Here is an 11,924-nt window from a genome sequence, read left to right as displayed (position 1 = left end):
GTTCACAGAGCATCCTTCCAATTGAGGGACATCAGCCGAGGGGCAGTGATTTCTGCAACCGGCTCACTGCAAGTCGACCCATCCCCATGAGCAAAGCAGTAGAGCACATTTAACACTTCAAGTGCCGGCGCAAAAACAGTGAGCTGCTGCATGTCATGCACTTTAATCAGATGCATTTGCAAGAGAGACTCGGAGTGAATGGTGAAGTTTCCCAGACAAGAGATGTCGCCTGGAGGCTCCAGATTTGTTAGCTCGATTTCCAGGAGAGAATCTGAGTGGATCGCAAGGTTGGCTAGACCCCAGGCACAACGGACGGTGAGTTTCCGTAAGGCCGGGCAGCGTGGCGAGGAGACGGCATCACCGAGCATGCACGGACCACGTAGCTCGAATCCAGACAGGAAGAGCTCGGCGAGCCCGGCGAATACGCCCAAAGGCGGCATGGCGAGGGCAAGAGCCCCTAGGTCGAGGCGGATCCCGGTGGCGTCCTCGAAGCAGGGTAGCTCAACGGCGCCTCCTCCTTCCGTCCCGTTACGCACCTCGTTGCTGAGTTGCAGATCTCCGGAGAGGCGGTCCGCGGCAGTAGGAAGCCAGACTTCCAGGGACTCGGGGGTGGGGTCGATGACCTCGACTTCGAGGCGGCGGAGGGCCAGCGCTTCGTTGGACTCGATGGCGGCGCGGATGTCGTTGGGACGAGTGGCCGGGTGGAAGTAGAGCTCCGGGAGGAGCACCCAGAGGTGGCGCCAGTGGCGGGAGAGGCCGCTGGTCCGAGCGGCGGCGGCGGCGTCGCGGAGCTTGAGAAGGATGTCGATGAGAATGTCGACGGGAAGCGCGCTGAGGCGGTCCTTGGGTGGCGCGGCGATCTCCCCGTCGTTGTGCTCCATGGATTCGGGGGGAGATGGATTTGGTCCGTCTCACGTTTAGTTCACGCCGGCGAGTTGGGAATGGTCGGCGTATGTGTACTGTAGTCGATTCGCACACAGATGCTGTGGAGCGGATGGGAAAAGGTTGCCCAGAGCGGGCCTAGCGGCCGAGATTGTTGGGCTGGCCCGTTTAACACCAGATAACAAGATTCATTTCATCCACAGAACCTGAAGATTTTTTACTTTTTTTACACTAGTTGAAATGCCCGTGCGTTGCCACGGAAAAACAAGATTTGAGGAAAGACGATTTCATTTTTTTATGCCTTATAAAGTATAGCTACTTATAGGTTTCAATTTAAAGTGTTCAAATACCCCGCATTATATATTGGCATATACTTTTATAGTTTTCAAATATTCAACATTGTACATAATACTCCACCCTATACAATATACACTGACATCCCCACCCCCCACCCCCACCCCCCCTCTTCGTAGCCATCGCTATAAGGCAAGATAAATAATACAAATAATTTCAGAAATGAAGCTGAGATGTAATATGTTCGAATAATGCAAACAACCATAGAGAAGAAATAACATGTACGAAAGCTGTCAAAGAGAGTATTAACTGAAACACTTCATTTATTGTCTCAAAATATAAACCCCTCTTGTAATCCACCAGTACCAGTACACTCTGGTGATCTGATTTTAACCCTTGCAGGCAGTCAAAATAAAGTATAAGTCCATTCAGTAAAAAAACACCAAGACTTTAGGCTCCCATTCCATTTTTTACACATCACATAAATCTGAGCAAAATCAAAGTTACACATGTCCTCAACAACCAACCTATGAAGCATACGACTTTTCTTCTGAGGTTACAGAGCAAGAGTATATGCGATAACGAGTGATATGACAACATGCACACTACGCTCCCGTTTTCCTACTATTTCATTTCGATTTCGTCAGGCATGAATGAGGAGTAATCCGTAACACGTTTCTTCTTATTTTCTCAGGGTAGTAAAATGTCTGTGCGTTGCCACGAGAAAACAAGACATAAAGATAGGTGATTTCATTCTACTGGGTATTATAAGAACGTTGATTTGTAGTATTCAACCAAACGTTATACACTGAGGTTTCTATCCCTCCAAAGATCAACACCATGTTTGCAAGTTGAACTGCACTTTAAGAGCATGCCCACACAGAATCCCCATGTGTCCAAATAGGCCACACTTGCAATCAATTCTTCCATGTCTCCTATTATTTTAACCTCAAATTAGACCCTGCAGAACTTTTCATGCATCGCAGCATTTTTATGCTTCGCCTTGTAAAGCATATCCTTCTCGATCTCCTCTACGCTGTACGCAAATCCCTTGTCGCCTAACTTGTCCGCATAGCCAAGTATCGACTTCTCAAGGGCATTCGGTCTCGAAGGACATGCGGTCTGGTGGTGCTTGACCTACCCATACCCTGCATCGTCAAACAGTCAGTTACATTTTTTTTAATTGTTCCTATTTCCCCTTCAAAGAGAGGCTTTATTTTTCCGTATCTTAACCACTGCAGCGACCTGGGTGTTATGACCATATGCTTTCTGTTAATTTTGTCTGGCATTCTTCTTCATCATGTTTTAATCACTAACTGAACAATTTCATTTTTTTCCAAAGATGCATTACTCTACATAGTTGAAACCTGTCTGACAGTCCATACTAACGCAAAAACATTTTCCATATAAGAACCATTATGTTCTTACTAACTTCACAAGCCTGCATAGTCTATTTTAATGCCAAACAACATCCACCAAATAACAGCACTAACTACGAAGCGACAAGCAACAAATTACAGTTCTTGAATTGTTGATAGTCTTCATAACAGAGGGGGGCAGTACACCTTTTATACAAGCTTTGAATTAATGCAGGAAAATCCAAGACAAGATCATTTTTGTCCACAGATACAGAGCAACGCAATTACAGGACCACATTCTTCAGTTAGTTAGTCTGAAATTGTTGCGCAACAAGTTTAAATCAATTACTGAAACCGTACAATGAAATTTGTCTGAAAATCCTTTTTTGCAAAAATTGCCTGCCCCAAAACCGTTTTCCTCTGATCTAGCTTTATGGTATTGCTAACTTGAAAGTCCTGCAGCGTAACATTCAATTCCTACCAGTAATGTACATGGAACGAGCCTGTGGTTCACTAACTTCCTGACTCTGCAATTATTAGCTACTGGTCACCTGTTTTTTTCCTATTGTGTTTGCTAATTTCATTCTACCAAATTCACGTCACACAAATACATCCATACTAATCCACCCAAACAACAGTTCGCAGCAGCCTAGCATTTCGTGTTTCGCAGGTGTCACAGTGCAATGAAACGTAAGAACAACTTTGAGAAGACAGTTCGTACCTCTTAGTCCAGTTCTTAAATGTTTCATTCTGATTCACAATGCAGGGCTTCGAATCAGCCTGGCCGTCACCATCTCCTTCGCCGGCACCAGCCACCGCTTGCATGCATCCGACTCTACCGACTCGACATGGTTGCAGACGCGGCTCCTGCATTTGCATCACCGAAACTATGTATGGAAACTTTAAAAGAAAAATGTGCTTTTAATTTCATGTTATTTTTCCTGATAAGTACACCATTTTGAAAGTATTCTTAGGACAACAACTTAATTGTTTGTGTCACTGAATTGCACACATCAAACTACTCAAATTTATAAGAACGGAAAAATGTTAGAAGAGATGGTGAAGATAAAAATCATGAATCCACATGTATACCCATATTCGAGTATCCAGAAGACAATTATGAATCCACATGTACGCCCATCTTCCAGAATCCAGAAGAAAGCAACTTTGTCAATTCTCTACGGTGGTGAAATATTGACAGTTTCATTGTTAAATAGCACTTCGTGTGTGTGTGTCTGTGTTTCACAACAATCTTTCCTAACAATAGAGTGATATGCAATTAAGGGAACATGTGTAGTTTCAGTTTCACATCTGATCCTCGCGATATACTATCAATAAGGGGTACATATTACCTTACAGAACACACAACCCTTCTGACAAAGAGCATTAATGGGATCACCTTCGTCCGCATTATGGTCCAGTATAATCATCGACTGGTCTGTATGCACATGTGTCCATAAAGAGTGCAAAGAATTGGGCATCCAGCCGATAAAGTGAAAAATAGTTAAATTTTTCATCGACCAAGTAGTCCCATAAGCCTCGTTCCTTGCACAACTTTGTCAATTAAAAAGCGACACCGATAGCACACAATCTATAAACAGCTAGACATTATTAACTCATAAAAAAGTCGAGAAATATTCTCTCAAATTAGATGTTCCCCAATTAACTTCATGTTTTTTCCAGAAAGAGAGACAAATTTGCAACACATATTATATCAAATTATGGGGCTAACATTGGTACTGGGACATAAGATCAAATTTATGACCTCAACAAAAAGAAGGAAAAACATAAACTGTTTGTCTAAGCAAATGTCTTTATAGCGTCCATTATAGTAGTCACCACATGTAAAGACCGAATCGCGAATCTCTGTTAACATCACCAATAATCTACACACGACCATGGTTACCGGGTTAAAAAATTATTATCATTAAGTCATGGTTACCGTAAGACATATAAGTGAAAATTATACAACTTACTTGCCTGGGTCAGAGAATTTGGAAGTAGAACATCAAATATTGTCAACACTAAACACAAAAGCATATATCAGGTGACACATGGAAGTTATAGATTGAGACCTGCTGACCGATTATTTTCGGGTGAAGAGATTATATATAATTATGAATATTGTCTCCTGCTGATCAAATATTGTCTCCAAAACTCACTATCTACAAAGTAGTAAGCAGTACATAATAATCTGCACCACTAAATAGTAAATACTTTTTTCATAACTTTGAAGTACTTGTAGCTATCCATCAAATAATCTAAGATCCGCATCTTGCGAGATTACTTCAGCATTCTATCTTGCCTTCCTAAATATCCTATTCAATATCCTCTATCCTGATTTATAATTTGCACCGAATCTTTATAAAAAGCACAAGAGACGGAACAACATGAACATTTCACCATCTAAAATGCGAATAAAGCAGAAGCCAATGTTCAACTATAAAACTGACCCAAATCCGTCAAATATCGCTTAACAGAGAAGTGTACAGCCAAACACCAGTTTATCAGATCACGTATATCTTGCATTGCTATGCAGCATATGTAATGTACCGACGTTAAATATTGGATTTGGGTCAGGTTACCCAAAATAATAGCAAGGTGAATGACTGCCTGAGAAGACAACGAATATAAATTGCTGAGATATTCCGTATCACCTTGAGAAAAGTGGATAACAGAGACTGCGCCTTGCCAATTTTTGGCAAACATATATAAGAATAGTATGTTTCTTCCGTCATGGGCATAATTACTTTTCACTGAAGTTATGTAGCTGCCGATCCTTAGATCTGTAGCCTGTAGGAACCTATCTGAAACAAAAACAACAAAAAAAGAATCTGGAGTCAACAGCTTAAGAGGCCGGAGGGCGGAGGGCGAAGCCGCTCACGTGTGCCACCGCGGGCGGCCGGCCGGCCGTCATCGTCATCTAACACGAGCTACCCAGCTTCGCCCGCACATGCGCCATGGGTTGTCCAGAGGGACGACGCCAAGTCGTGGGATCCGTGAAGCCGCTGCTGGCGGCCGCCGGCGAGATGCAGATCTTGGAAAGCACGGGGCTCCGAGGCGTCGGCGGCGGCGTCACATCGCAGAGGCGGCATGTGGTGTTCCCAATGACAGGGAACGTCGGGAGGAGGTTGGCGCAGGAGAGGTCGCCGGTGAGCACTTGGAGAGGAGGTGTCTCCACTCTCCAAGCGGCGGCGGTGCACGACGCGTGAGGGAGGAGTGCGGGCTGCGCGAGGGTTTCCCTGGAGTTGGGAACGAAGGAAATTTGGACTGCTGGTTAATTTCCCACGTCATTAGGGGCTAAATTGCAAAATGTGCAGCGACGGGATGGACGGAACGACGACGAACGGATTGACGTATTGGCAGAATAAGGAACAAGTTCCTCCTTTTTAAGTAGTGTAGATTACTTGAAGATTGGCTTAGAGCATCTACACTCGCCTCCCCCAAATCGCCCCGCAAAGGGATTTGGGACGCGCTGGACAAAAAAACGATTCCATCCGCGTCCTTCAAAGCCTTTTTTTTGTCTGGCGCGGCCCGATACGGTATCCGGCGCCCGAGCCCGTCCCCGCTACACACGGGACGCTCCGGACACGCCGGACACAACGAAAAGCGACACGGGGAGTGGCGGGACCGATGCATCAGCGGCACAGGAATAATTCGTCCCCCACTCCCACCAAGCGCGCCTCTCCCGCCACATCGCGCCTCTCCCACCGTGAATTTCTACCCTCCCAACACATTTGCCCTCATATCCCGCCGATTCATTTTTTGAAGGGGTTCGTTGCATAGAAAACAAAAAAATTCCTACCGCAAAGACGAATAAATCCAAGATCTAATCTATGGAACACCCCAGATCTAACCTACAAGATCAAAGCAACGAGATGGAGATGAGACTAACCCTCGAAGATTCCAAAGCTTACGAGATTAATCTCGTTGTTGGTGTAGACGATCGTCCCCGGTGCTGCAATCCGGCAGCACTTCCGTACTCGGTCACGCGTACGGTGTCGATGAAGCCCTTCCTCTCCCCGTTCCGGCGGGCAGCGGAGGTGTGGTAGATCTCCTCCAAGTTCCGGCGAGCACGACGGCGTGGTGGTGGTGGTGGAGGAAGAAAAGCTGCAGGGCTTCGCCTAAGCCAGAGCAGCGTATGGTGGAGGAGAGAGGCGGCCAGAGGAGGGGACAATGATGGGATGGGTGGCCGGCCACCCCCTCCCCTCTTTATATAGGGGGCCAGGTCCGTGGGGTGGCCCCCTTTCCCATCTAGGGTTAGGGGGCGGCGGCCAAGTGGGGGGAAAGAGATTTCCTCCCCCCAAGTTGATCCCCCCTAGGAAAACCCTAGGGGTTGGCCGGCTGGGCCTTGAGGGGCATGTGCCCCTGGCCCATTAGGCTAGGGAGCACCCCCTCGGCCCATGCTAGGCCTCCTAGGGTCGTGGGCCCACTGGTGGGACCCCTGGAACCTTCTAGAACCTTCCCGGTCATCCACCGAAAAAATCCCGAACTTTTCCGAAACCTAGAAATCAACTTCCCTTATATGAATCTTATTCTCCGGACTATTCCGGACCTCCTCGTGACGTCCTGGATCCCATCTGAGACTCCGAACAAACTTCGTCTCCATACCATATTCAAATCTACTTATGCGACATGGAACCTTAAGCGCATCACCCTACGGTTCGCGAACTATGCAGACATGGTCGAGACTCCTCTCCGAGCAATAACCAATAGCGGGATCTGGAGATCCATAATGGCTCCCACATATTCAATGATGACTTAGTGATCGATTGAACCATTTACATACGATGCCGATTCCCTTTGTCTCGCGATATTTTACTTGTCTGAGGTTCGATCATCGGTATCTCCATATCTTGTTCAACCTCGTTACCGACAAGTACTCTTTACTCGTACCGCGGTATGTCATCTCTTATGATCCAATCATATGCTTGCAAGCTAATCAGACGACATTCCACCGAGAGGACCCAGAGTATATCTATCCGTCATCGGGATGGACAAATCCCACTATTGATCCATATGCCTCAACTCACACTTTCCGAATACTTAATTCCATCTTTATAACCACCCATTTACGCAATGGCGTTTGATGTAATCAAAGTACCCTTCCGGTGTAAGTGATTTACATGATTCATGGTCGAAGGACTAAGGCAACTATGTATCGAAAGCTTATAGCAAATTGAACTTAATGACTTGATCTTTATGCTACGCTCATTTGGGTGTGTGTCCATTATATCATTCAACCAATGACATAACCTTGTTATTAATAACATCCAATGTTCATGATCACGAAACCATGATCATCCATTAATCAACAAGCTAGTTATACAAGAGGCTTACTAGGGACTCCTTGTTGTTTACATAACACACATGTATCAATGTTTCGGTTAATACAATTATAGCATGGTATGCAAACATTTATCATAAACACAAAGATATTATAATAACCACTTTATTATTGCCTCTTGGGCATATCTCCAACAGGTCTCCCACTTGCACTAGAGTCAATAATCTAGATTACATTGTAAGGTACCTAACACCCATGGCATTCTGGTGTTGGTCATGCTTTGCCCTAGGGAGAGCTTTAGTCAATGGATCTGCAACATTCAGATCTGTGTGTACTTTGCAAATCTCTACTTCACCATTTTCGATGTACTCGCGAATCGAATGAAAACGCAGCTTGATATGCTTTAGCTTCTTGTGTGACCTTGGTTCCTTTGCATTGGCGATGGCACCCGTGTTGTCACAATAAATGACTAACGGGTCCAATGCACTAGGAACCACACCAAGCTCAACAATGAACCTCTTCATCCATACCGCTTCCGATGAAGCCACCGTGCACTGCTTGGAACTGCTCCAGCTTACTGCCGCACCATTCAATATAAACACGTACCCAGACTGAGACTTAGAGTCATCAGGATCGGTGTTCCAACTTGCATCGGTGTAACTGGTTACAGCGAGCTCTTGGTCACCGCCATAACAAAGAAACATATCCTTAGTCCTTTTCAAGTACTTCAGGATATTCTTGACCGATGTCCAGTGTTCCATTCCTGGATCACTTTGATATCTGCTGGTCAAACTAACAGCATGTGCGATATTCGGTCTAGTACACAACATGGCATACATGATAGAGCCTACTGCCGAAGCATAGGGGATCTTGCTCATCCTCTCTCTTTCATCTGCCGTAGCCGGACCTTGAGTCTTACTCAAGACCTTACACGGCAACATAGGCAAGAACCCTTTCTTGCTTTCATCCATTCTAAACTTCTTTAGAATCTTGTTCAGATATGTACTCTGTGAAAGGCCTATTAGGCGTCTTGATCTATCTCTATAAATCTTGATGCCTAAAATCTACGCTGCTTCACCAAGGTCTTTCATTGAAAAAGACTTATTCAAATAACCTTTAACGTTGCTTAATAGTTCTATATCATTCCCAATCAATAATATGTCATCTACATATAATATCAGGAACGCTACAGAGCTCCCACTCACTTTCTTGTAAATACAGGCCTCACCATGAGTCCGTATAAACCCGAACTCTCTGATCACCGTATCAAAGCGTTGGTTCCAACTCCGGGATGCTTGCTTCAGTCCATAAATGGAACGCTGAAGTTTGCATCCCTTGTCAGCATTTTTAGGATCGACAAAACCTTTGGGTTGTACCATATACAACTCTTCCTCAATGTCACCATTAAGGAACGCCGTTTTGACATCCATACGCCAAATCTCATAATCGAAAAATGCAGCTATTGCTAACAAAATCCTCACGGACTTTAGCTTCGCTACGGGTGATCGGAAAGTCTCATCGTAGTCAACTCCTTGAATTTGTCGGAAACCCTTTGCGACAAGTCGAGCTTTATAGACGAGTAATATTACCATCGGCATCTGTTTTCTCTTGAAGATCCATTTATTCTCGACAGCCTTGCGGCTATCAGGTAAGTCTACCAAAGTTCATACTTTGTTATCATACATGGATCCCATTTCGGATTTCATGGCTTCTTGCCATTTTTTGGAATCTGGGCTCACCATTGTTCTTCATACGTCGCAGGGTCCTCATCATTGTTGTCCACAATCATGACATTTAGACAGGGATCATACCAATCAGGAGTGGTACGTTCCCTCGTCGATCTGCGAGGTTCAGTAGCTTCCTCGTTCGAAGTTTCTTGATCATCATCATTTGCTTCCTCTCCTATCGGTGCAGGCTGCGCATGATCTTCTTCCGGCACTGCGCTACTCTGATCTATGAGAGAAGGTTCATCAACCTCGTCGAGTTCTACTTTCCTTCCAGTCACTTCTTTAGTGAGAAACTCCTTCTCAAGAAAGGATCTGTTCTTGGCAACAAAGATTTTGCCTTCGGATCTGTGATAGAAAGTGTACCCAATTGTTTCTTTAGGGTATCCTATGAAGACGCATTTCTCCGCTTTGGGTTCTAGCTTGTCAGGTTGTAACTTCTTTACATAAGCTTTGCAACCCCAAACTTTAAGGAACGACAGCTTAGGTTTCTTCCCATACCATAATTCATACGGTGTTGTTTCAACGGATTTAGATGGTGCCCTATTTAAAGTGAATGCGGCTGTCTCTAATGCATAACCCCAAAACGATAACGGCAAATCGGTAAGAGACATCATAGACCGAACCATATCTAAGAGAGTTCGATTACGACGTTTGGACACACCATTGCGTTGTGGTGTTCCCGGCGGTGTCAACTGTGAAAGTATTCCGCATTTCTTTAAATGCATGCCAAACTCATAACTCAGATATTCGCCTCCGCGATCAGAACGCGGAAACTTAATCTTCTTGTTACGTTGATTTTGTACTTCACTTTGGAATTCCTTGAACTTCTCAAAAGTCTCGGACTTATGTTTCATAAAGTAAATATATCCATATCTACTCAGATCATCCGTGAAGGTTAGAACATAACGATAACCACCGCGCGATGCTACACTCATTGGTCCACACACATCGGTATGTATGATTTCCAATAAGTCTGTAGCTTGCTCCATTGTACCAGAAAATGGAGTCTTAGTCATTTTTCCCATTAGACATGCCTCGCATCTGTCAATTGACTCAAAGTCAAGTGACTCAAGAAGTCCATCGGAATGGAGTTTCTTCATGCGCTTCACTCCAATATGACCAAGACGACAGTGCCACATATAAGTAGAATTATCATTCAATTTAATTCACTTAGCATCAATTTTATGAACATGTGTATCACTACTATCGAGATTTAACAAGAATAAACCATTCATCTCAGGTGCATGGCCATAAAAGACATTACTCATATAAATCGAACAACCATTATTCTCAGACTTAAACGAATAACCGTCTTGCATTAAACAAGATCCAGATATAATGTCCATGCTCAACGCAGGTACCAAATGACAATTATTGAGGTTTAAAACTAATCCCGAAGGTAGATGTAGAGGGAGCGTGCCGACGGCGATCACATCGACTTTGGATCCATTTCCAACGCGCATCGTCACCTCGTCCCTCGCCAGGCTTCGTTTATTCCGCAGTTCTTGTTTCAAGTTACAAATGTGAGCAACCGAAACAGTATCAAATACCCAGGCACAACTACGAGAACCAGTAAGATAGACATCAATAACATGTATATCAAATATACCTTTCTTCTTGACGTGGCCGCTCTTCAGATCGGCCAAGTATTTGGAGCAATTGCGCTTCCAGTGCCCCTTCCCCTGGCAGTAATAGCACACAGTCTCAGGCTTAGGACCAGCCTTAGGCTTCTCAGGAGGCGCCGCAACTTTCTTGCCGCCCTTCTTGAAGTTGCCCTTGTTAGGCTCGCCTTGTTTCTTGAAATTGGTGGTCTTGTTGACCATCAACACTTGGTTCTCCTTCCGTATCTCTACTTCAGCGGATTTCAGCATGGAAAAGAGTTCAGGTAAATATTTGTTCATGTTCTGCATGTTGTAGTTCATCACGAAGTTCTTGTAACTTGGTGGCAGTGATTGAAGGACACGATGAATTGTAGGGATTCGTTGCATAGAAAACAAAAAATTTCCTACCGCGAGAACGCAATCCAAGCCAAGATGCAATCTAGAAGACGGGAGCAACGAGGAGATCATCGAGACTCACCCTTGAAGATTTCCAAAGCCTACAAGATGAGGCTCTTGTTGCTGCGGTAGACGATCACTTGCCGCTTGCAAAAGCGCGTAGAAGATCTTGATCACGGCGCCACGATCGGGCAGCACCTCCGTACTCGGTCACACGTTCGGTGTTGATGAAGACAACGTCCTTCTCCCCGTTCCAGCGGGCAGCGGAAGTAGTAGCTCCTCCTTGAATCCGGCAGCACGACGGCGTGGTGGCGGTGGCGATGGAGAACTCCGGCAGAGCTTCGCTAAGCGTTGCGGGAGAGGTGGAGGAGAGGGGGCG

General features: G+C 45.1%; 1 long non-coding RNA gene across 1 annotated transcript; it reads right to left on the bottom strand.

Moving 5' to 3' along the window:
• Positions 1–5,148: 5,148 nt before the first annotated feature.
• On the bottom strand, positions 5,149–5,532 carry LOC124697966. Its single transcript, XR_007000851.1, has 2 exons — positions 5,419–5,532; positions 5,149–5,341 (listed from the first exon to the last, which is right to left on the bottom strand). It is a non-coding gene; the product is annotated as an uncharacterized LOC124697966 (long non-coding RNA).
• Positions 5,533–11,924: the final 6,392 nt, after the last annotated feature.

The sequence above is a fragment of the Lolium rigidum genome, chromosome 3 (genome assembly GCF_022539505.1).
Source record: "Lolium rigidum isolate FL_2022 chromosome 3, APGP_CSIRO_Lrig_0.1, whole genome shotgun sequence".
In the NCBI taxonomy this organism is placed as follows: domain Eukaryota; kingdom Viridiplantae; phylum Streptophyta; class Magnoliopsida; order Poales; family Poaceae; genus Lolium; species Lolium rigidum.
This window is presented reverse-complemented; position numbering and strand designations above follow the sequence as displayed.